We start from the raw sequence: 22,019 nt of genomic DNA, 5'->3' as shown, positions 1-22,019 counted from the left end.
GTTTGGACTCTGGGCTATTAATATTTCACAATAAGCACGTATTCAATAGAAAAAAAAGACGCGCTATGTGGAAGTATCTCTCGAAAAGTATCGGAACAGCAAACCTCATTGCTCAGGAAAAAGTGAACAAACACAACCTAAAGTGAATTCATGGAAGGGGTGCAATCTGCCTACATTCAGTCATTCTGATATTTTCAATGTGTTCTTCATTGCCCGTCTGATGTACGTACTGCATGTTTTGCACTGCGTAAGACTGCGTCTCAAATCACCGGATCACGCATTTGCAACATTTACTTGGAGCTCATGCCGTGAACAGGTGTGGCGGGATAATCTCTCTCTCTCTCCTCCTTGAACGAGGTAGACTGGAACTGGTGCATCTCTTCGACAGGCAGATTGTGTCTCGTCTGTTTTTTTTTCGAGACGTTGACAAACCGTTTTTGCGTGAAATGTTGCAGCTTCGATTAGATAATTATCTTCCTAACGTAGTAATGTCACCAGTTCTCAACGATGTTCGACAGCCTCCTTGGGACCATCTCAAAGAGGTTGTTGGCACAATAGTTTTATTAAAGAATAAAACCAGCCTTCATATTATCACTGCGAGTCGCAAAGCAATTTATTCTGCACTAGTGGACGTATTTTTTCTGCACACTTTGTATTGACCACTTTGTTTAGGTAGGCCATATCAGGATATACTTGGGCGGGAACGCAGAAAAGGTATACCTCGTGGAGGAAAAACGCTTTCGTTTAAAATGAACTCAGAAACACTTCCTGTTAAAACCTGCTGTTTCAAGGGGCTGATTTCTGGAGTGGTCAGCAAACTGCCGACTATGTCGGGCTTCCGAGGCCATAGGTTACTGTTTCATGGGCAGTTGAGATGCCGTATATTTCCGTGGAGGTTCTCCAACACACGGTTAAAAATGACACAGACATTACGCCCTACTTATATTTAGGTTTATACCATTTAGGAATAATGGGGGTACTTCATATGGCATGTTTATGCTGCTGGGATTACACGGTTTTCGGAGATCTAGACAATGTGATTCACATGCTGAAAATCTGCGACCTACTTGGTCCTACGTTTGCGAACCCGCATCTTAGGTAAGGAGTGTCTATGCTGCGCAGGAACTTCCTTTCACAGTCTGGGGACATTATCTGGTATGCTATAGCAACTCTATGGCAGATTTTTGATGAAACAAGCAAGACTGAACTACCGTCTCGGGATAGGCGATCCAATCGAAAACAGCGGAAATTTTTTAGATGAAAAGTCTGACCAGCAGCAAGGGCCAAGTTTCCTGTAAAATAATAATATCTGGAAAATATTTAGAAATAAGATATAATAAATCTGTTGCAGCGGAAAGTATGGAACGATCGTTCCACTGAATTACTGTTAAAGTTCCTATGGTGAATAAATCCGAGCAGCAGAGACTGCTTGGTCTGAAACGCTATCTCTTAAGAAGTTCTTCTTAGTCGGAATCTCTCTAACGTACTAGTTCGCCTTGGAGCAGATGGGAGAGCTAGATTTTTTCTCTGTCGGTGACCTTGTTCGTTTAAGAGATCAGGGGTCCATATCTACATCTTGATTTTCCATCCAATCTGTGTCGAAGATACAGATATGGTCGACTTTCTCAGAAGCTGATGGCTTTGATGAATCGTTATTCGTGAATGGCTGCGCGGTTGACATTTCAACAGGTGGACTCCGCGGTAGACTCGACATCGGGTCCTCAGTATTGGCTTTATTAGTTAGTTGAAGCCATGGAGCTAGTCGTGAGGACAACACCTGAACAAGGGAGTGGGTGAGATTTGTCACAATGCGCTCCATTGCTTTCTGGAAGCTGCTACGGAAGCTGATACAGCCTCAGAGATTGAGTTTTCCATACACGCTATTAGATCTTGCCGTTGGGTGCGGGAGTTGGCCGATGTTGAGGAGGATTTTGAGTACTGAAGGTTTATGTGCATTATTTTGAATTAATAACACATAGTAATGAACAATCATAAAGTCATCGATGGCAGGGAGCAAATCGGACGCTGCGGCCCGTGGCAAGAAGAACGCGAAAACAACCCTTCTCCCTGTCTCTCGCTTTTAACATCTTCGGTCTCTCGGGGTCACGTCATTTTCGGCCAATGGTAGGCGCCCGTGCAAGTGCCGTCACATTCGGCCATTGGGGACGCTCCAAGGTCTCCATAGTTCGAGGGGTCACTTGCCTCCGGCGTCGCCTCCTCGCTTGGAAGCGCTCAGCTGGAGGAGACGGGTTGTTCTCGAGCCGTAAAACAGCTTTGCTCGGGACCAAGATCAAATACCTGGAAACGCGCGAGCCTCCCGTTGCACTTTCGGGAAGAGTCCACCTCATGCACGTGCGGCGCGTGAGGTGGGGGTCGCCAGCCTGTCTGACGGGTCCGGTAACGTGGTAGACGCGCCCCGGCGCCCCACAATTGGAATGCGACGGCGATTGGATGTGGTCGCGGAACTTGAGTTATGCCAGGAAAAGGGTCCGTATCCAACAACAGTGTTTGACGGGCCGTTATACCAGCGAACCTTTGATTCCTGCTCTTAATTTCTCCAATGGCCTCACGACGAAAGCATCGACGTCTATCAATTATTTCGAGGATTTGCACTTAGTTTGACCTTGCAGGGCAATTAGGCTCATCTGCAGGGTGGGGACCACTGCGAAAGCAGCAGGACTCATTTCGGAAAGAACAGTCGTTTGAATTGTGACCTTCACAAATCCGACACGATGTGTTGGACCTGCAACCTTTTATGGAGTACCCAAACCGCTAGCATTTTAGACACTGACGGACACGGTGTGATAGAGGCTCAACTCCGCATATCAGTGGTCATACCTTGATTTTCGATGGCAAGTTGCCCTTATGAAAATGGATTTAGAGTTCCTTTAGAACTCCTAATGAGTTCCTATGGAGTCAAAAGGGACTCTATAGGAACTCGCGATCTATAGAGTCGTCTGCATAGAATCTCTATAAGAAGTCTATAGAAACCTTTCTATAGAAACAAGTCATTTCACACACAATAGATGTTCTATAGAGGGTGTATTGACGTCCTATGTACTGAATTCTATAAAGTAATTTTTATAGAATGTCTTTAAAACTTCTAACGCGACCTGTCTATAGAATGGCTCTCCATTCGTTCTCTATAAATGTTCTATAGAGATTGTATTGATATCATATGTACTAAATTCTATAAAATAATGTCTATAGAAAGTTTTTAACACTTCTAATGCGGCTTGTCTATAGACTGACTCTCCATTCACGCTCTATAAGCAGTCTATAGAGGGTTTATTGTCATCGTATGTACAATATTCTATAAAATAATGTCTATAGAAAGTTTTTAACACTTCTAATGCGACTTGTCTATAGACTGACTCTCCATTCACCCTCCATAAATGTTCTATAGAGGTCGTATTGACATTTTATGTACCAAATTCTATAGAAAAAAATTTATAGAACGTTTTCGGAAACGTTCTATAGAGGTCGTATTAACATCTTATGTGCCAAATCCTACAGAAAAATGTTAATAGAACCTTTTCAGAACTTCTAATGCGGCCTGTCTATAGAATGGCTCTACATCCTCCATAAAAGTTCTATAGAGGTCGTGTTGACATCTTATGTACCAAATTCTATAGAAAAATTTATAGAACGTTTTCAGAACTTCTAATGCGGCCTGTCTCTAGACTGGCTCTCCATTCCCGTTCTAAAAGTGTGCCATCATATGGCATACGTACTGAGTTCTGTAAAGGAACGTTTATAGGAAATTAAACAAGCTAAAGTGCGGCCTGTCTAAGAACGGCTCTATATTTTCACTCTATAAACAGTACCCAGTATCCAGTGCATCGCCTGATTATGGGTCCAGTGCCGCGCGCTGGATGCATGGGGCGCTGGGCAAGCGCGGCGTACTGGAAGGCGCTGGTTACTGGTGCGAAAAACAGCTCTAGCGCGTTAAATACGTGGTGCCTGGACACCGTATGTATTTTTTTTAATACAGAAAGCAACAGATAGCGTTTTAGTACAATATAAATCGAAAAAATGAACATGTAAAAACAGAAGTGCTCTGACCAGGATTCGATCGTCGTACCTGCAGATCCCAGCCCGGCTCATTACCGCTACGCCGCGTCAGCATAGGGACATGGGCGGATAATTTAGCTTATCAAAATCGAGAAGCAGTTTTAGTTTCACAGAGAGAAAGAAGTCTTGCACAGACGTGGTAGATGCGCTATCGGCCAGCAACTAAAACTCACGCCTGTACCTCAAAGAAACATTTCTCCATATTCAATAGTGTGCTCGGAAGTGCCATAACATCGACGGCGATTGGTATTTTAGCTTCGAAAAAAAGTCCTAAATGAACCACCGACTCGGGACGCTGCATGCATGAATGGGCTCTTACTGCCGATTTCGATAGCCGTTTCTTGTACTTCACGCGAGGGGTATGCAATGTTTTCTTAGTTCAGTGATGACTTTCAGTCTACACGTCTGTCTAGCCACATATATTCGTCAGAGAAACGCAGGCTAGTGCTGGGAGCCTTCGGCGACAGCACATATACCTGCGTTTATGATAAGTCACATCGGCGCTCCTCACTTCTTGTGCTGGCACTGTAGACATGAAAAAATTGTTTATTTAAAAGCACCGATGCGAAATCTGAAATATAAAGTAATTTATCCTTTTTAGACTTCTTGATTCTTGAGGTTAGACGCGCCGATAGCGTGCAGACGGACTCGGCGGATACGCTATGCCTAAGCTTCGATGGGGACTGATCTCGGCGCGGGTAGCTGGCGAAAGCTAAAATGTGTGTATTTGAGCCTCAGAACTCTTTTTAGTACAATAGGGAAAGTGGAAGCGCACGAATCGCCTCAGCCTTGTTATCGGTGCGATAATATCAAGCAGCGGTAGGCATCGAACTCGGGGTCCGTTCGAGCGCGTCTGAACGACTTCTGGATTTCATGTCCACTCCACAACACTGCGACAATGGCGATAACTCCCAGTCATACGTTACGTGCGAACTACTAAAAAAGCGGCGTCCTCCGTCTATGCGTGGTTTCGTTAAAGAATTTAGCTGTCCGCCCTGTCACAAGGCAAAATGCAAAAAACGAAAGTGATTTTCAGTGTCACATGTGCAGGAATAAACAAGGCAGCTCACGCACCTTTATTCCATGCTGCGACACGAAATAGTTCTATGACCCTAAGATATAGCGTTATTTAGGACAAGAGACTAGTATCAAGCCATGAAATTGTATAAAGCATTTAATATTCAGCAGCGCTCGTCCTTGCGTGCGGGAGCCAGCGCGGCACAAACACAACCAGCGCCGTTTCCAATGCGAGCGTCTCTTCCAGTGTGACCCAGCTCTTATCCAGCGTTCTCACTGGTCTCGAGTGAGTCCCAGCGAGCGCCAGCGTACCCAGTGCGATCCAGTGCTTTAAAACAAAGAAAGAAAAAGAAAAAAGAAAAACGCGCTGGTTTCACACTGGAAGGCACTGGAAGACGCTGGTTCTTGCAATCGGCATTTCAGAGGTTTTTTACTATCAAGTAAGAGCATCGTTAAAAAGACACTCATTGACCAAGGCAAACATCACACTAATCGAAATTAGGAAAACCAAAGAAATATAACGGAAGCGCGCATTGTGGTTTATATCGCATATGCAGGTAAATCACAAAGATGTATACCAAGAAACACTAAGCAAAACTGCGCCTTAGCAATCGCGTCATATCTATTTGCTGGCATGCAGTGACTGCAGCACTTGGGGCGGAAACAGATCGAACGCCGCCGCAAATTTCTGGCACATACCACTCAAATGCACGCTGCAGAAACGATTTTTTTTTTTTTTTCAAGGAATCTTGAACAGTCACAGACCACATGAGCGCGATCCGCGCATGATAAGCGCATCGCCACGAAAGCAAGATAGGGAACACATAAGCGTAACCTGTACCTCACGGGTAAAATTAAACATCATCGTATATACGTTGCTGTGCGACGGACACAAGCGCACGGAAACATCACACACTGCACACGTGTACCTCCGAGGTTGTGTCGACAATTTCTGGGCTACATTTAAACGACAGCAGGAAGTTACTTCAATGAGAAACGAAGTGAGGGCACCGGCACTGCAGGTAACGGCTGCGCATAAAGTCAGTTAGGGTTTTAAGGCCAGTGACCGAGGTTGAAATCGTTAAAATCACACCGCAGCGATAGCTTACACATGGTAAATTGTCGAGATCTTGAAGGCCATGCTTTTTGCTGACTACATGTGGCATAAGCGATTCAAAAGCAAGAATACTGCATGTAATTTATTTCTGCCCTAAACTATAGCACACAATATGAGCATGTCAATGTTTCTTCTTGTCTAGCAACATATGTATGTAGTTCGGCTCAAAGGCCGGCTCAAAACGGCACAAAACCTGCTGTAGTGGGTATTATTGTAGGAATCACGGAGGCCACAGCAGCCGCACTATTATACAGACGGCGCTGGCGGCGCCGGTATTTTCGTATTCAACGCGACAGGTAGAATACGAAGCTACGGCGTGTTGTTATTGCTCCGTCTTCAACGGTTGTCTTGCGAGCTGCGTCGATGTGTTTGTTTGACCGTGTGTTATTAGGTTTGCTGTAATGAAATGAGACGTAGTTCGCGAGCACGAAAGTGCCAGAAGATGGCTTGAGTCTCGCTGTAAGCACGCAGTATGCGTGGCGCGCCAGCTAAATGTGGACCAACGATTTTCATGCCATGGATTGCGTTCCCTTTGTCTCCGCTTGTGTTCGTGGAAAGTTTGGTGGACGGCGCAGAGAAGTAATGCGTATTGTTAGCGCGCCTCAGCTCGTCCACTACCCAGTGGCTTGTTTGCTGCAAGTAACATCGCAGACGCATCACTGGAAACTTGGAGAGTGCCTTTCGACCTCGTCGTACTGTTGAAACGGTAAGCAATCGTGCTCGCCAACTACACGTGCGTTCATCCGTGTTGTGTGTGCTTCCCGTGTGTGTATAGAGTGCCTTGCGAACGTAGTAAGTGGAACACCCACGACAACAGTGAACCCTGTGCTGATACTTGCTACGCGCTGGTTGTAAGAATTGTGTACGCAACTCTATTGCCACAGTGCGGAATTGATAATCCTGATAAGCGTTTGCTTCCCCTGAGAAAAGTTTCGGAAATCGTGTTCGCCTTGTGCAGTTGTGCGTGAGCTCCCGCCTGTCTGCTAAAGTTGCATAGTAACGACCCGTCTACCTCTTCATCGATTCTTTCTTCAATGACGTTTCCTCACTTATAAATGCTTCGACGTTGTGCACAATCTCTGCTTACGAGGTTTTTGGCTAACGAACAGTTCTAAGAAAAAAATGTAAGCCAATCACAGCTTGCTACTAGTACAGCTTTATTTCCAAGGCAAGATGTGTTGACATAACTGACTTAACTAAGCATGACAGGGGAACGTTGCCTATACTAAGTAATGGAAAAAAAAAACATTAAGTTTAGATTGTAATCTGCTGCTGCGGTGCGTCCAAAACTTTATTTGATGTAGAGGTCCGCATTGTCATGACATTCGATGATTTCGAGCATTTGCTCTCTTTCCACATTAGTGCAGACATTTTTTTCGTGACTCTTTTAGGTGCTGATTGCATGTTTTCACGATATCACAGCTTTATTGTGCCACTGCTTTAAGCTAACATAGAATTGATTTTGTAGTGGCGAGGCCGTGACCCACAACATTAACTACAAGATCGAGGAGCCCCAAGAAATGCCGACCCTGTGGATATATGGCTGCAGCAGCATGGCGTGTGATCTGGATCGTCATGACAGGTGTGTATGAAATGTACGTGTTCCAAAAAGGGGGCTTGGTGTCATTCATGGTGAAGTTTGTCGACACATTACTTAATGCAGCATACTAAAGAGACTAAATATTTATGCAACCTTATTGAACTTGCTACCTATTAGTGTGCATAGCCATTATGCCCACATGATTGTGTTCTGTATAAAACTATACCCAACCATTCCTGATGTTTAGTATTTCTTTTGCGTAAGTTGCTTACCTGCAAGTTACATATATTTTTTGCTTTGTACATAGTGTATTTATGACTTTTTATTGGGGTTTTATTCTTTGAAAACTATTTCCTATGCTGTACCCCTATTTGCATATTTTTTTTCTGTTTGTGCTAGAATCTCGTGCAGTTTTCTGTGCATGTAGGAATTCGAAGGGTAGTGTACTAAATATGTCACAGGTCTAAGCACGTAGTGTGCACATCTTTGTTTATCATTGATATCTTTACAGTTACTTCTCTGTTCCCATAGTAACAGCCACTGAAAAATACACATTTGGTGAGCTTTAATTTCTTGAAAATTAATATGAAGGTCAGTATTTACTAAGCTGCATTTACTTCTGTAGTACATAGGCACAGACTGATATGGATACCTTGTTGACCTACACAGGATGCCTTTTTTGTTTGTTGCATTAAATATGGGGGCTCACCCACATCTCTTACTATATATGTGGTATGCCTCATCGATTTCACTTGTCAGTTTTTACAGTGGATGAAAACAGATGAACGATTGTAATCCAACATGAAGCCCCGTTGTGGAAATGTACGGCCAAGTTGGATGACCATACTGGATCTCTTATACACATGAGAAGATACCGGCCAGTTTGCCGTATGTACGCTTGACCACATGTGAAAGGGATACAGTGCACTCACTGCCTGTGACACAGGACAAATTTGGTGGTATCTTTCACCGAGCAAGCCTCCCTTGCCTGCTTGCCTTTCTCAATTCTCTTGCACACTGCTGTGCATATGGCACCCTGACAAGAAAGGCTTGCTTAGATACCACTAAATTTGTCTTGTCTGTCAGGGGTAGTGTAGTCTATTCTTGTGATCGTGTGTATATTTGGTCAAATGTACATGCAACAGATTGGCCGGTGCCTCAACACGTACCTAAGACAGCACCATAATTCACTCCCCGGATCAGTATGTTCGTCCCACTTGACCATGCACCGATGGGACTGGGGCTGCGCACCTGATTTAGACTGTTCATCTGTTTTGTTCAGCTGCGGCAACCAATTGGCCAACAACATCGCTGAGGAATGCCACATAAAAAGACTGGGTCACAATCTGTTTACTGAATTGTCCGCAACCTTCGTAGTAACAAATTTGTTTGTTGCAACTAGTTTTAGGCACGTTATTTCTTGTTAAATTTTCTGCTTGACCTATAGAGCAGTTATGCAATCAGTTTTCAAAGTTACTTGATTAGTATAATTTTTGTTTTCTGTTTTTCACATGCCAGGTTGCAAGAAGGACCCTTTTTAATTAAAACTGAATTAACATTTCAATTGCAATTGGGCAGTCTTATCATTGCGTTTAGGTTACATATCAGTGTACATACCCGTACTAGGTTAGAAACTAATTGTTTCAATAACTCAAAAAGCACGAATATACTGTGTCCATTGTATCTGACAGTGACACCGCGACTCTGTTCCAAATACCACAAATTGGCAGTTATCCATCATAGTTTGCGAAAACAACTTAAAACATTATTGTTCCCCATACAATGCATACTTAGATGCCCAAGCTCCATGTGAGAAATTTATTATTCGCATAATAAGCATAGTACATACCAACTATGGCTAATAGCGGATGGAATATTAATTTTGTCTACCGCTCAGCAATAGAAGCCAGTAGGTCATTCCCTTTTCAAAAAAAAAATTTTCTATGCATAGTGTGACATCTGTATAGGACTCTTAGCTCATGGGTGTACCTGCTTGCTTATGTTATAAATGGGAATGTGTTGTCATTGCAAGATGAGATTAATGTGTGACTAGGCTGTTGTCGTTCGGAGACGCTTTTTGTCATCAGCAATGACATTCTACTGCCAGGCACATTGGCCCAGTGCTGATGTCACCGAATCTCGGGAAAGTAAAAATATTCTCAAAAGTGATTCTCAAAAGAACTGCCACTGTTTGGCAGAGTGGTGGGGAGGTGGGGCGTTCTGCCACCTTTCTGTTATAATTTTTTTCTGAAATACTGAAATGAAACTTAGCATAATGCTACAACTATATAGATATTTGTGGCATGTTTGTGCCTGCTAATACATTATGACTGAATGTTCATTACACCTTTTGAAAATTAATTTCAATTTTATTTTCCAGGCTCCACCGTCGCCGTTACTAGACGGACCAAATGAGGCCAAAAACTAGCCTTTCCTCGCTCCATTCCTGGGAAGTGAAATAGCAGGTGGTCATGTAAGAATGAACTTGCAACCATGTGGGCAGTAGCCAAAGCTCCCTACAGTTCATGCTGGTGGTGGAATGATAAGACAAACCGCAATATTTATTTGTTTACTTATTCACTTAATATTTATTTATTCATATCTCATGAATACTGTGCAGTTTTTTTAGCAAGGAGTCAGGTAAAATAAAGAAATATTGTTGCATCAAAGTAAACGTTATTTGAAAAAGCATAATTCACGTAGCACGAATTCATGGAAACTGTAAATTTTGAAGAAACAGAGCAGTAAGGTTAACAAATCTTATATAACAAAAAATGAGATCACATTTCTGTTGGACCTAATACCGTAATTTAATCTGTCAAATTAGAGATACCATATGCTGCTCTAATATACAATCACTAATTTATGAGTAGATGCGCGAAACTCTCAAACGTTGCAACAATTTCATGCTAGCTGTAAATTCATATATACAGTTTGTTGACTTTAGACATAGCAGATGGAGTCTGCAGAACTATGATATCTCTTTCTGGCACAGAGACGGGCATTAGTAAGCTTCGTGGTGTTATTTTTCTTAAATCTGCCAAATAGTCCTTCCTGCAACAGGTAGAATTCTCAAATGCCGCAAACTTAATTCAAATTAGTGCTGTGGTTGTCTCAAAAGTATTTCTGTATTTTGGATGTATTTGAGTAGGAAAATTTACAGAATTAACGAACTTGTGCTAGCTCTTTTTTTCATTTACAGTTGCAAACTAAGTCCTTTTCCTTCAAGTTTTGCTATTTTCAGCAAATTTTATTAAAAATTGATGGTGTTAATGTAAAAACTATAATTTAAACATTTTTAAATGTATCAAACCTCATCAAATTTGGTTGCATAGTTGCCGAGAAAAACGATTTTACTGTTCATGTGCATTACATAGGAGCTCCTGAGCTAGATCTCTTTTTTAGTCATTGCGTGTGTCGGTCTGGTTTGTATTTCTCACCCTAATTAGAATATTGGCTCTGATCTCAAAATTGTTTCCCTTACAACGAAATACAAGCTTTTAAACTTTTTACGATATATGCTGTACTGCTCTATGATAACCCCTGTTTGCCACATTTTTGCAGGGCCTACCAGTGCTAATTTTACACATAAACATAGACTAAAATGCTGTGTGGTTTCGGTATATGGTGTACTTATCTGTGAAAGCCATTATTTGCCACATTTTTGCAGCGACTGCCAGTGTTATTTTTGCTCAGACTAAAATGCTGTGTCGTTTCGTCAGGCTGACACAACATTGCAGTGCACATTCATATCAGTCTATTTTCAGGCTTTAGTATCCAAACATTTAATGTGCACTGCTGGAACAGGCACTCCTTTTTCAGTTTTAATGGTATGGTTTCTTGTCCTAGTCAAGCCTGTTATTGCGAGGTGTCAGCTGCAATCAAGTCTGCCACTGATTCTTTTACCTCATGTTTCGTGTGTTTGCACCACCAGCTTGACCTGAGAAGCATGTTGGCAGCTACAGTTTGTGTGTTGCAAGTTCTAGTCTGAAGTGTGTATGTCACATATATGAAGCATGTATCTAGTCTGAAGTGCAATAAACATTTCAAACTGAATACTTTGTGGTTGTAGCACCAATTATTTTGCCACTGCATTTACTGTAGTCCTTATTGCCTACAGTAGAACTTTGGTAAATTGCAAGTACTTTACACACATCGGCCTAGCTTTTATAGGCATTTGCTTGTAGGGACTCGAAAGCAACTCGATAGAAATATTCTATAGAAATTTGCCTTTAGCATCTCTAAAGAAACTCGATAGAAATATTCTATAGAAATTTGTCTTTAGCACATCTAAAGGAACTCGATAGAAATATTCTACAGAAATTTGCCTTTAGCATCTCTAAAGAAACTCGATAGAAATATTCTATAGAAATTTGTCTTTAGCACATCTAAAGGAACTCGATAGAAATATTCTATAGAAATTTGTCTTTAGCATCTCTAAAGCAACTCGATAGAAATATTCTATAGAAATTTGTCTTTAGCATCTCTAAAGCAACTCGATAGAAATGTTCTATAGAAATTTGTCTTTAGCATCTCTAAAGGAACTCGATAGAAATATTCTATAGAAATTTGTCTTTAGCATCTCTAAAGCAACTCGATAGAAATGTTCTATAGAAATGTGTCTTTAGAGTTCCTATAAGAATGCGGTGGCCAAATAACTTTTGAAACTCTATAGGAAAATTCTATAGGCAATCAAAATAAACACAATAAAGTTCTATAGAGAAAGTTCAAAAGACTTTCTAAAAAAACACATTAAAAATTTTTGTAAGGGTGAATTTAGCAAATGTAGCACAGGTATTTACATTGTTTGACTATGGGTATGACTTGCTGCTGAATTAACACCATGCCATTACTCGTCTTTTCATTAAAAACGTAATTTCTGATTTTTCTGTGCTTAAGGCCTAGATTTGTCACTGCGTTGCGAGAAATATTCGCAAGTGTCTGTACATCTCTTGCACTGTACGCTAGTAGTAGAATGTCGTCCGCATACGTCATTCCGGGGGCCTCATTTTTCGCCATTTGTCCATTACGCATGTCAGATTGATCAATCCTTAATTCACTGTTTCCCAGTCGCTCAGCACCCCCGACGACCATGCCACTGCATAGGGATCGCGCATCCCGATAAGCTATGGAAAGCCGGTTTTCACACTTCTCAGTTCTATCCAACCTAACGCAGTGAATTTGGCATTGCACTGCTAAGTTAGAGGGCACGGGATTGAATGCCGAATCGAATTTCGATGGGGGAGAAATAGGAGAGCGCTCGGGCGCCATACATTATGTGAATCTTCAAAGAACGCACATGTGAGCAAAATTAATCGTAATTAAGCAATCGCAATTAATTAATTAGTTAGTTAGTTAATGATTGATTAATTAATTAATTAATTAATTATTCAACTGTAAGAAGAGGTGGCCGAAGAAGGCAGATGCACTTCACGTCGGCTCCGTCTTCGTTCAATGATTTCGCAGGGAAGTCACCGAAAATCACCGAGTTTTTACTACCATCTCACGCAGCAAGTTACCAAGATTCTGCCGATACCAACTTCCAGGTGGGAATCCCATTTTTCGAACTTCTACGCCAAATACTCCTAATAATAGCATGGAAAAGGGCGACAACCCTCTGCCACCTAAGAGAAAGGCTCCAGCCGTTAGCAGCCAAACCGGATCACAACTGGCTGACCTAGGGCAGAAATTAACAGAAATGCAAAATGTACTCAAAGAACAAGCGGAAGCCGTCGGCAACCTCCCTCTGGCGGTTTCGACCATAATGTCGAGACTTGACAAATTCGAAAGCCACGTGGCCAACCTAAGTCTTAGAGTAGCCAAGCTGCAGCCAGTTACCACCGCAGGGGCCCCCATAACTGGGGTCGCATCTAATCAATTCCACTACACCCCTGTAAACAACGCAGGAGCATCTGGGGTCGATCAGACCTCCGGCCCTCGACCAGACCAAAATAGGCAAGCACGGTAAAAGAGGCGCGCTGACGATATGGCAGTGGAATTGCAGGAGTTACGCCGCAAAAAAAGCGGTCCTGCAACAACACCTTAAAAACAAATCGAAACCCGATGTAATAATGCTACAAGAGACACACGAATTAGCAAAACTACCCGGTTACCAAGCCATCGGTCCCCCATCCGGGGAGAACCAAGCAGTAACTACTTTGGTCAGGAAAGGCTTAGTGGTCGTTCGTCACGACCTTAAGGTAGCGCAGATTGATCAAGTATTCGTAGAAATTATACCTAAAAGCAAGAGCCAAAGCAGCACATTTATCCTCAATCTATACAGCAAGCCAGCGCACATACGACAGCGCTTTCTAACCCTTTTTAGGAGGGCCACCGACATCGCGGGCTCCCATCCCCTACTAATCGGGGGAGATTTTAACGCCCCGCACGGAGCGTGGGGCTATGCCTATACGAGAGCCAAAGGCAAGGCTTTATGGCAGGATATACAGGAAACAGGCCTGACCCTCATCACCGACCCCAGCTCCCCCACCAGAATGGGAACAGGGCTGACAAGAGACACCACGCCCGATCTAACATTAGTGAAGAACGCAAGAGGAGCGAGTTGGAATAACACGTTCGAAGACCTTGGTAGTGACCACAGAGTTCTCGAAACGAAATTATTGGAGAATTTAACGGTCGAACCCAACAAAACCTTCAAATGGATGGACTGGGACCAGTACCGCAAGAATCGAGCCGGAATGACGCACGCGCCCATCACAGACATTCAACAATGGGCCGAACAAGTGATGGCTGACGTCAATTAAGTTACAAAGACCGTGACGCCAGAACTTCCCGTCGAGAAGATCGACAGCCGCCTGGTGCACATGTGGGAGGCCAAACGATCGCTTCAAGCCAGGTGGCAGAAACAAAGACACAATAGGAAGTTGAGGAAACGCATAGCGTTACTCAACAAACAAATAGAAGAACACTGCAAAACTCTTAGTAAACAACAATGGGATGAGATCTGCAACGAGATGGAGGGGCGGATTGGCACCGGTCACACATGGCGCCTGCTCCGACACCTGCTAGACCCGACCAAGACCAAGGCAACACATCGGCAAACCATGCGCAAGCTAATACACACACACACCAAGGACGAGGAAGAAATCCTTTCCGAACTCTGCGACAGATACGCCCCGCACAGCCCGACTATTCAACACGGCGAATACACGGGAAATCCCAATTTCTCTGTGGACAGAGACTTTGGCGAGGCGGAAATTCGGGCCGCTTTGCAAAAGCTCAACAGCAAGTCGGCCCCGGGACCGGACGGCGTAACTAATAAGACCCTTCGTAACTTGGACAACGAGACCATCTCCGAACTGACCAAGTACATCAACGATTGCTGGACCCGAGGATGCATCCCTGACCAGTGGAAAAGAGCAAAAATGGTGCTCATCCCCAAAACAGGGAAACCCCCAGATCTGGCCAACCTTCGACCAATATCCCTTACGTCGTGCGTCGGCAAGTTGATGGAGCACGCCTTCCTCACCCGTATCAACGCACACTTGGACGACGTGGAAGCGTATCCAGACACCATGCTCGGATTTCGAGCTCATCTCTCCACGCAGGATGCAATGTTGCAAATCAAGCACCAGATACTCGACAACAAGACAAGAGGTACCAGGGCCACTCTAGGATTAGACCTCAAGAAAGCCTTCGATAATGCAGCTCACGCAGCCATACTACGCAGCATTGCCGCACTCAATCTAGGAAACCGAGCGTACAGCTATGTTAAGGATTTCCTCACAAACAGGAAAGTCTCCTTAACGCTGGGCAAACTCGCATCCGAAGACAGGAACATAGGCAGCGTCGGCACCCCGCAAGGCTCGGTCATCTCGCCGATGCTCTTTTGTCAGAGTAAAAAGCGGGACCTATCTGTCCCGTTATCCCACAAAGGGTTAATCTCATTATGATCGGCCTCCCCGAGCGCCTCAACGCCATCGAGGGAGTGCATCACACAATATACGCGGACGACGTTACGAACTGGGTGTCCGAGGGAAGCGACGGAGAAATCGAACAGCGATTACAGACTGCGGTCGAGGTGGTGGAGGGGTACCTCGTCGGAACCGGTCTCGTCTGCTCGCCAGAAAAATCGGAACTCCTCCTCTACCGCCCGACGCTTAGGGGAAGACCCCCCAAGGCTTACATCCCGCATGCTGCATACGAAGAAATTTGCATACGCACCAAAGACGGACAAGAAATACCCAGGGTGAAGCAGATTAAGGTGCTCGGATTCATCATAGAATCGAACGGCAACAACGGAGAAACTGTCAGGAATTTGGAGACTAAGATCACGAACACGATGAGGCTCATCAGAAGAATCACCAACAGACATCAGGGTATGAGGGAGGCCAACGTCGTCAGACTCATACACTCCTTCGTTATTAGCCACATTACCTATGTGGCCGCCTACCACAACTGGTACGCGGCCGAATATGCCAAACTGAACACCCTCATTAGAAGAGCATACAAGGTGGCACTGGGCCTTCCAGACAGCACCAGCACGGAACTGCTGCTACAGCTGGGTGTCCACAACACGCTTGATGAGTTAATTGAAGCACACCAAATCTCGCAACTCGAAAGACTAGCGAAGACACGAACGGGCAGGAGTATCCTGGACAAACTCGGGATAAGTTATCACAAGCAGCACGGCGACAAGACATCCCTTCCAAGCGCGATCAGGGAAAAGCTGCAGGTGGCTAATATACCCAAGAACATGAGCGCCGAATTCAATCAGGGTCGAAGAGAGAGTAGAGCCAAGGCTTTACTCAAAGCCTTCGGTAGGGACAAGGAAGCGCTGTACGTAGACGCGGCAGAATACGAGGATCGACGCGCTTTTGCAGTGGCCGTCCTCAATACCGAGAAACAATTGGTCAGTTGTTGTAGCATACGTGTAAAAAACCCCGAGGTAGCGGAAGAGGTGGCGATAGCCCTAGCCATCGTTAACCCCAGTTGTAGATACGTAATCAGTGACTCGCAGACGGCGGTCAGAAACTATGCACAAGGCAGAATTTCACCGAAGGCTGAGGCTATACTCAAAGCCAACGCGAACTATGTCACCTCCGAGGAGACGGAGGAACGACACATTATATAGTTCCCGGCTCACACGTCCCCCGACACCCCCGTACCCAACCTCAACGAGGAGGTCCACCGCGTAGCGCGAGGTCTCACGTTCCGCACCCGCGAAGAAGGATCCTCTATTGGGGTTGGAAATCCAACGGAGGCATGGACAGAGAGGGACAGAATGACCAGATACTGTGATATTACAAAATTTTATCAAAACTCAAGGCGGGTTTATCCGCCCCCTAACCCCAAACTCGACAGGGCCCAAGCGGTAGACTGGCGGCAGCTACAAACAAAGACCTTCCCCAACCCCGTCCATCTCAGTAGGATATATCCGGACGTCTACTCAGATGATAACTGCAAGCAATGCAGAAGGGCTCACGCACCTCTCAGACACATTCTCTGGGAATGTGACGTCATATGCGAAGAAAATGCAGTTTCCCCAGATGAAGCTGCGGCGCGATGGACGGCCGCGTTGCGCAGCTCAAACCTCGAAAATCAACAATGGGCCATCCAGCAAGCCCGTGAGGCGGCGAGGAGACAGGATCTCCGGACCTCCTCGGGGGCGGCCTAGGCCCAGGCCACGAATTTGCCGGATTGTTAATAAAGTTGTTACCACCACCACCACCAACTATATGATGCCTCATAATGATATTGTAGTTTTAGCTCGTGAAACCGAAAAAGTTATAATTCACCTTAATCTATCGATCTCTTTGGCGCAAAGCGCTCACCCTAAAATTTCGGTATTTTCCGTCCCGACCCAAATTCTATTGCGCCTAATAATGTTCTCGGAAAGAGTAATCGATAATCAATCACGTGATCGTTTCCAATGGCCGCCTTCTCGCTTTCCAGTTCAATGTATATACATGCAAAATGCAGGAGGCCAAGAGGCTTACTTGCGCATCGAAAATATACGTAGCACCAACGTTACAAGCACATTAATGGCGGTACGTTGCCTCTATTCCTTAGTGATGATCCTCTAGAGCTGTCGTATTCATTAGGGGCCTCCTGGTGACTGCCGCGGCAAAGACCGCGAATGGTACTCCCTGCAGCGACGCCTGAAGAAAGCACAAGGGACATGATGGTACCAATGGGCGAGTTATTGGCGAAGAAATTTTCGATGCCAACACATGGAGATGGTGTGAAAGTGCAGTTTCTTCCTCCTGCAGTCGCAGACATTTCTCATGCGGTATATTTACTGCCTTACTGTGCATTTGACATTTTACGAATTCAAGCCAGTGAGTTCTTATTCATTTTGGACGAATTTGCATGAGAATACCATTTTCGAGATGTTCACTGCCAAAGCTTCCGACGAAATAAGTGGGCACTTCTCTAACTTTTGAGCTTCGATCCATAAAACGGTGGCTTGTCGAATATGCAATTTGAACAATAGTGCATTTTTGTGGCCAGTTTGAAGGCGCATATGTAATAACCCGTGCCATCCTTTAAATTTGCTCCAAGTTTATGCGTCTTGAATATTCACCGACTAGAATTCGTTAATTGCAATATGTGCTGTAATGTAAGTAATGAAAGTTTAATAATTATTTTTTTGCTAATTAGTTAATCATGCTTTTCGATTCTTCGAGCCAGTATATTGCGCCGCTTGACACAGCTCAAGGATTTCGATTACGCTTTCTACCACAGTGATCTAAAAAAATATGTTCCAAACAAAAGAACACCCCCAATGCAAAACACCAAAATTATAGATGTTCGAACAGTGAACATTTAAAATGGGACTAAATGCGAGTAATGGTGAAAGACGACCGCCGAATAATGGACCGAAGGTCAAACATTTTCTTTTTTTTAACAAAGTCAAACATAAAGGTTACGGGGGGTTGGTTCATTAAAAATGGGCCCTGTTTATATTATTACATACACAGATCTAATGAGATTATTCGCAGTTAGAGGTTCGGTGAACTTTTATGAAAACGTGGCAAGATAAAGAAAACTAGCGTGCAAACTTTTCGATTTGTGTAGGTTTCTGGCGGCTATTGAGGCCGCGGAACTTGTTTCTATATGAAGTACAGAGACCTGACCGAGTTACGTGAAAGCTGTGTTATATAGGAGAAAATATTACAAATCACGAACTAACGAAAGCGTCCGCTTCTCCTCAGCCTTGAGATGTTATACGGGCTACGGCAGGAATGGGCGAGTGGCCTAATGGTCGCTATGGCTTCGCTTGGAGCAATCTTCGAATGCATGCAATTTCAATAATTTGACGCATTTGATACCTCTGTCCATACCTATGCCGACTACGACAAATGTTACAAATGCGTATTGCTACTGACAGCTCCATGGCTGCAGAGATGTTGGAACGGGGAGATACCGCATCCCTGACGCAATCAGTAAATGTGCACGAACGTCGCTGTAAACGTCAGTAAAAAGGCACCGATTGCTCTCCTTTCCCATTATATTTGAGAAAGCGAGGACTGCTCGTGGTATTCGTAGACGTGTAGCTCTTCGAAATTTCTTGAAAGGTTTTGCAGGAAAACTCAGACCAGTTGTCACTAAGCAGAGTGTAGGGAATGCATATGTCTGGCGAAGATGCTCTTGAGCGCCAATCTTACTTCTTCGGTTGACGCGGACCGGAGGGTGATTACTTCTCTGTACCGATAACGGTATTCCACCACATACGGAAACTTCTGACCATTCGGATGAAGCTTGTCTGCGGAAACCGCTCCCAGGCTGCTGCAGGTGTTTCTGTTGCCATCATCGTTTGGGCACGTTGGAAACGTTTGCCACTGAAGTCTTCATTTGGCTCCTAGGATCTGATCACCGCACAGACTCTTTGGCTAGGGCCAAACATCGGTTCGGGCCTTGGTGATTGTCCTTGAGCAGGCAAAGGTCCACCGTGTCTAGACGTAGTAGAGCTGGTACCACAAGGCGTTCTTTGATGAGTAGAAGACCATCGGAGATGGAGAAGTTGCCATGGTGTTGCCATTAGCGAGTAACTTTCAATGGGAATCAGTCAAGTCTAGGTGAACTTTCGGAGCAGTAGTCCTTTATTGCTGCACGTTCCTCTTCTGATTGCTGACGAGCTCTGATGTATTCAAGCCAGACCGCTAACGTTGATGGAAGAGCCTTCACAAATTTAGACACAACTAGATCAATGCTGTCCACAGAGACAGGAGAATCGGAGCGCTCTTGACCCCTTGACAGAGTGTCAGCGATGACAAACAGCTTGCGCGGAACAACCTTGACCGTGAACTGGTAGCGAAAAAGCCTGATGCAAAGCCGTTGTACTCAAGCAGGCTTGAGGTCTTGGTGAGCCAACCACAGAAAGCTATTGAGTGGCTGTTGGTCAGTTTCAATGGTAAAGCTGAGGTCCCTCAGGAACACACCGAACCTCGAATTGCCCATGAGACGGCCAGCGCCTCCTTTTTGATTTGGCTGTACCGCTGTTGGGCGAAAGTCAAGGCTGTTGATAGGCAGGCTGTAGCTAGGCTTTCTGGTTGGTTAATCTTGAAGAAGGATTTAGCCCATTCTATAGAACCTCGCATCGGCAGATACTGATTATTGACGTTTTTTGTTATGCCGAGCCAATCAACAAGCTTGATGCAACTGTATATTCAGGGAGTGAAAGTTTGTTGCTTGAGCAGTATCCATGTCGAGGCAGTGACTTGAGGTGTACCAACGTTTAACCGAGCTGCGCCATGAATGCAATGAGTATTTGCCGCTCTTCAGTGAACCCCTCGCCTGTTTTGATCACTGTGTATGAGCCTCTGGGTGTGCGGGAAGCGTGGAAACAATTCTCAGCATTGGCGGACACCGGCACCCCACGCTTGGCCCCTCGGAGGCCACGTGCAGGCTTTTCGGCACAGCCACTAGATGGCACTGCGGGTCTTCCAGAAAGAACCGCGAGAGAGGAATCTGGTTGCCGCATGACGCATTTCTACCGTTTCTGTGGGCATCACACGCACCTGCGCGCCATGCATTTTTGAAACCGCGCGCAGGCTTCTGGTCGGGCGCGCTAGGTGTCGACGAGTGCACTTAGGAATGCGCGGTAGAAGAATCCCGCTGCAATACACGTCTCATACCGAACCCGTTTTGGCGGTGGCGACACGTTGTGTGTCTATATTGATTGAACGCGAAACGCATTACCATCGAAAGTCATCGTAGGTTAGTGTATGCCATCTTTTCTTCTCGTTTTCTCCGTCTTCGCTTTGTCTATCTTGAGTGCGTGCGTAATAGAGTCTCGGTTTTCAACAAAGCTGATTCCTCAAACAAGTGTCGAGCATGCGCACTATCAGCCCGTCATATACGAGGCATTCCTCGTCTGTTTCTGATGGGCATTTGCACTTTTTCACCATGTTTTCGAGCGTTGTGTAGAAGATGTCCACCGTTTAGGCGGGCACCGGTGCACGTCGGTGTAACCGGCTGGATTCGTATACCTCTTTGACGGGATGCAAGTGAGCGCTTCTTAAATGGTTTCAAAGAAGTCATAGGCCTAGGCGTTCGTCATGAGCGAAGCAAGTATGTCCTTTGCTTGAATAACCATTCACGACAGGAACGTGCAGGCCTTGGCTTGTTCGGGAGTGGCGGTCAGACCAGACGGGAACACATAATCCTTGAAATGGAGTTGTCATACAGGCCACTGAATTAGGCCACCGAATGAGAAGGATGGCGGAGAGCGGTTAGTGATGCTGGTGACTACCGAGGGAATTACGGGCAGCTTGGTGTTCAGTATTCGGACAACATAAAGAGGCGTTGTTTGAAGCGTGGTGGTGCTACTCCATTTTCCCGAAGAAGAAACGCTGGGTCGCACCGTTGCCGTGGTTGTGAGAGCCCTGACTTTATTTTCACTACGCAATGTGTAGACTGCGAGGGCACCGCCGACAGTCACTTGGGGCATCTTTTCTTGCGCCTTCTACACCTGTCAGGTCAGTAATATGCATGTAGCGTAGCGTGATCCATGCATGCATGCATGGATCAGAAACGTTAATGAAGAAGGGGCAGTTCAACTGCCCAAACAAGGCTGCTGGATTAGCGACATTAACCTCCAGGTGGCCGTAGAGGCTTGGTATGTCCGCTGGTATAAAAATGCTGCAATTGTTATCCCCTAATCGCCGTCCAATAACCTTGCGCAGGGATGCCATTAAAGCCCGGATAAATCTTTCGTATAATCACGCACCAAGGGGCCTTCTCTGATTTACGCACTTCCATTTGACATTCTGGCAGGTAACAGTTACTATGGTGGGATCAGTCGAG

General features: G+C 44.9%; 1 long non-coding RNA gene across 1 annotated transcript; it reads left to right on the top strand.

Annotated features, from left to right (window-relative positions):
• Window positions 1-6,534: 6,534 nt before the first annotated feature.
• LOC139057551 (uncharacterized) lies at window positions 6,535-11,806 on the top strand. The gene is made up of 3 exons (XR_011512873.1): window positions 6,535-6,914; window positions 7,677-7,790; window positions 10,129-11,806. It is a non-coding gene; the product is annotated as an uncharacterized lncRNA (long non-coding RNA).
• The last annotated feature ends 10,213 nt before the right edge of the window (window positions 11,807-22,019 follow it).

Source organism: Dermacentor albipictus, chromosome 3, assembly GCF_038994185.2.
Source record: "Dermacentor albipictus isolate Rhodes 1998 colony chromosome 3, USDA_Dalb.pri_finalv2, whole genome shotgun sequence".
In the NCBI taxonomy this organism is placed as follows: domain Eukaryota; kingdom Metazoa; phylum Arthropoda; class Arachnida; order Ixodida; family Ixodidae; genus Dermacentor; species Dermacentor albipictus.
The sequence above is the reverse complement of the archived record's forward strand: the minus strand, read 5'-3'. Positions and strand labels throughout refer to the sequence as shown.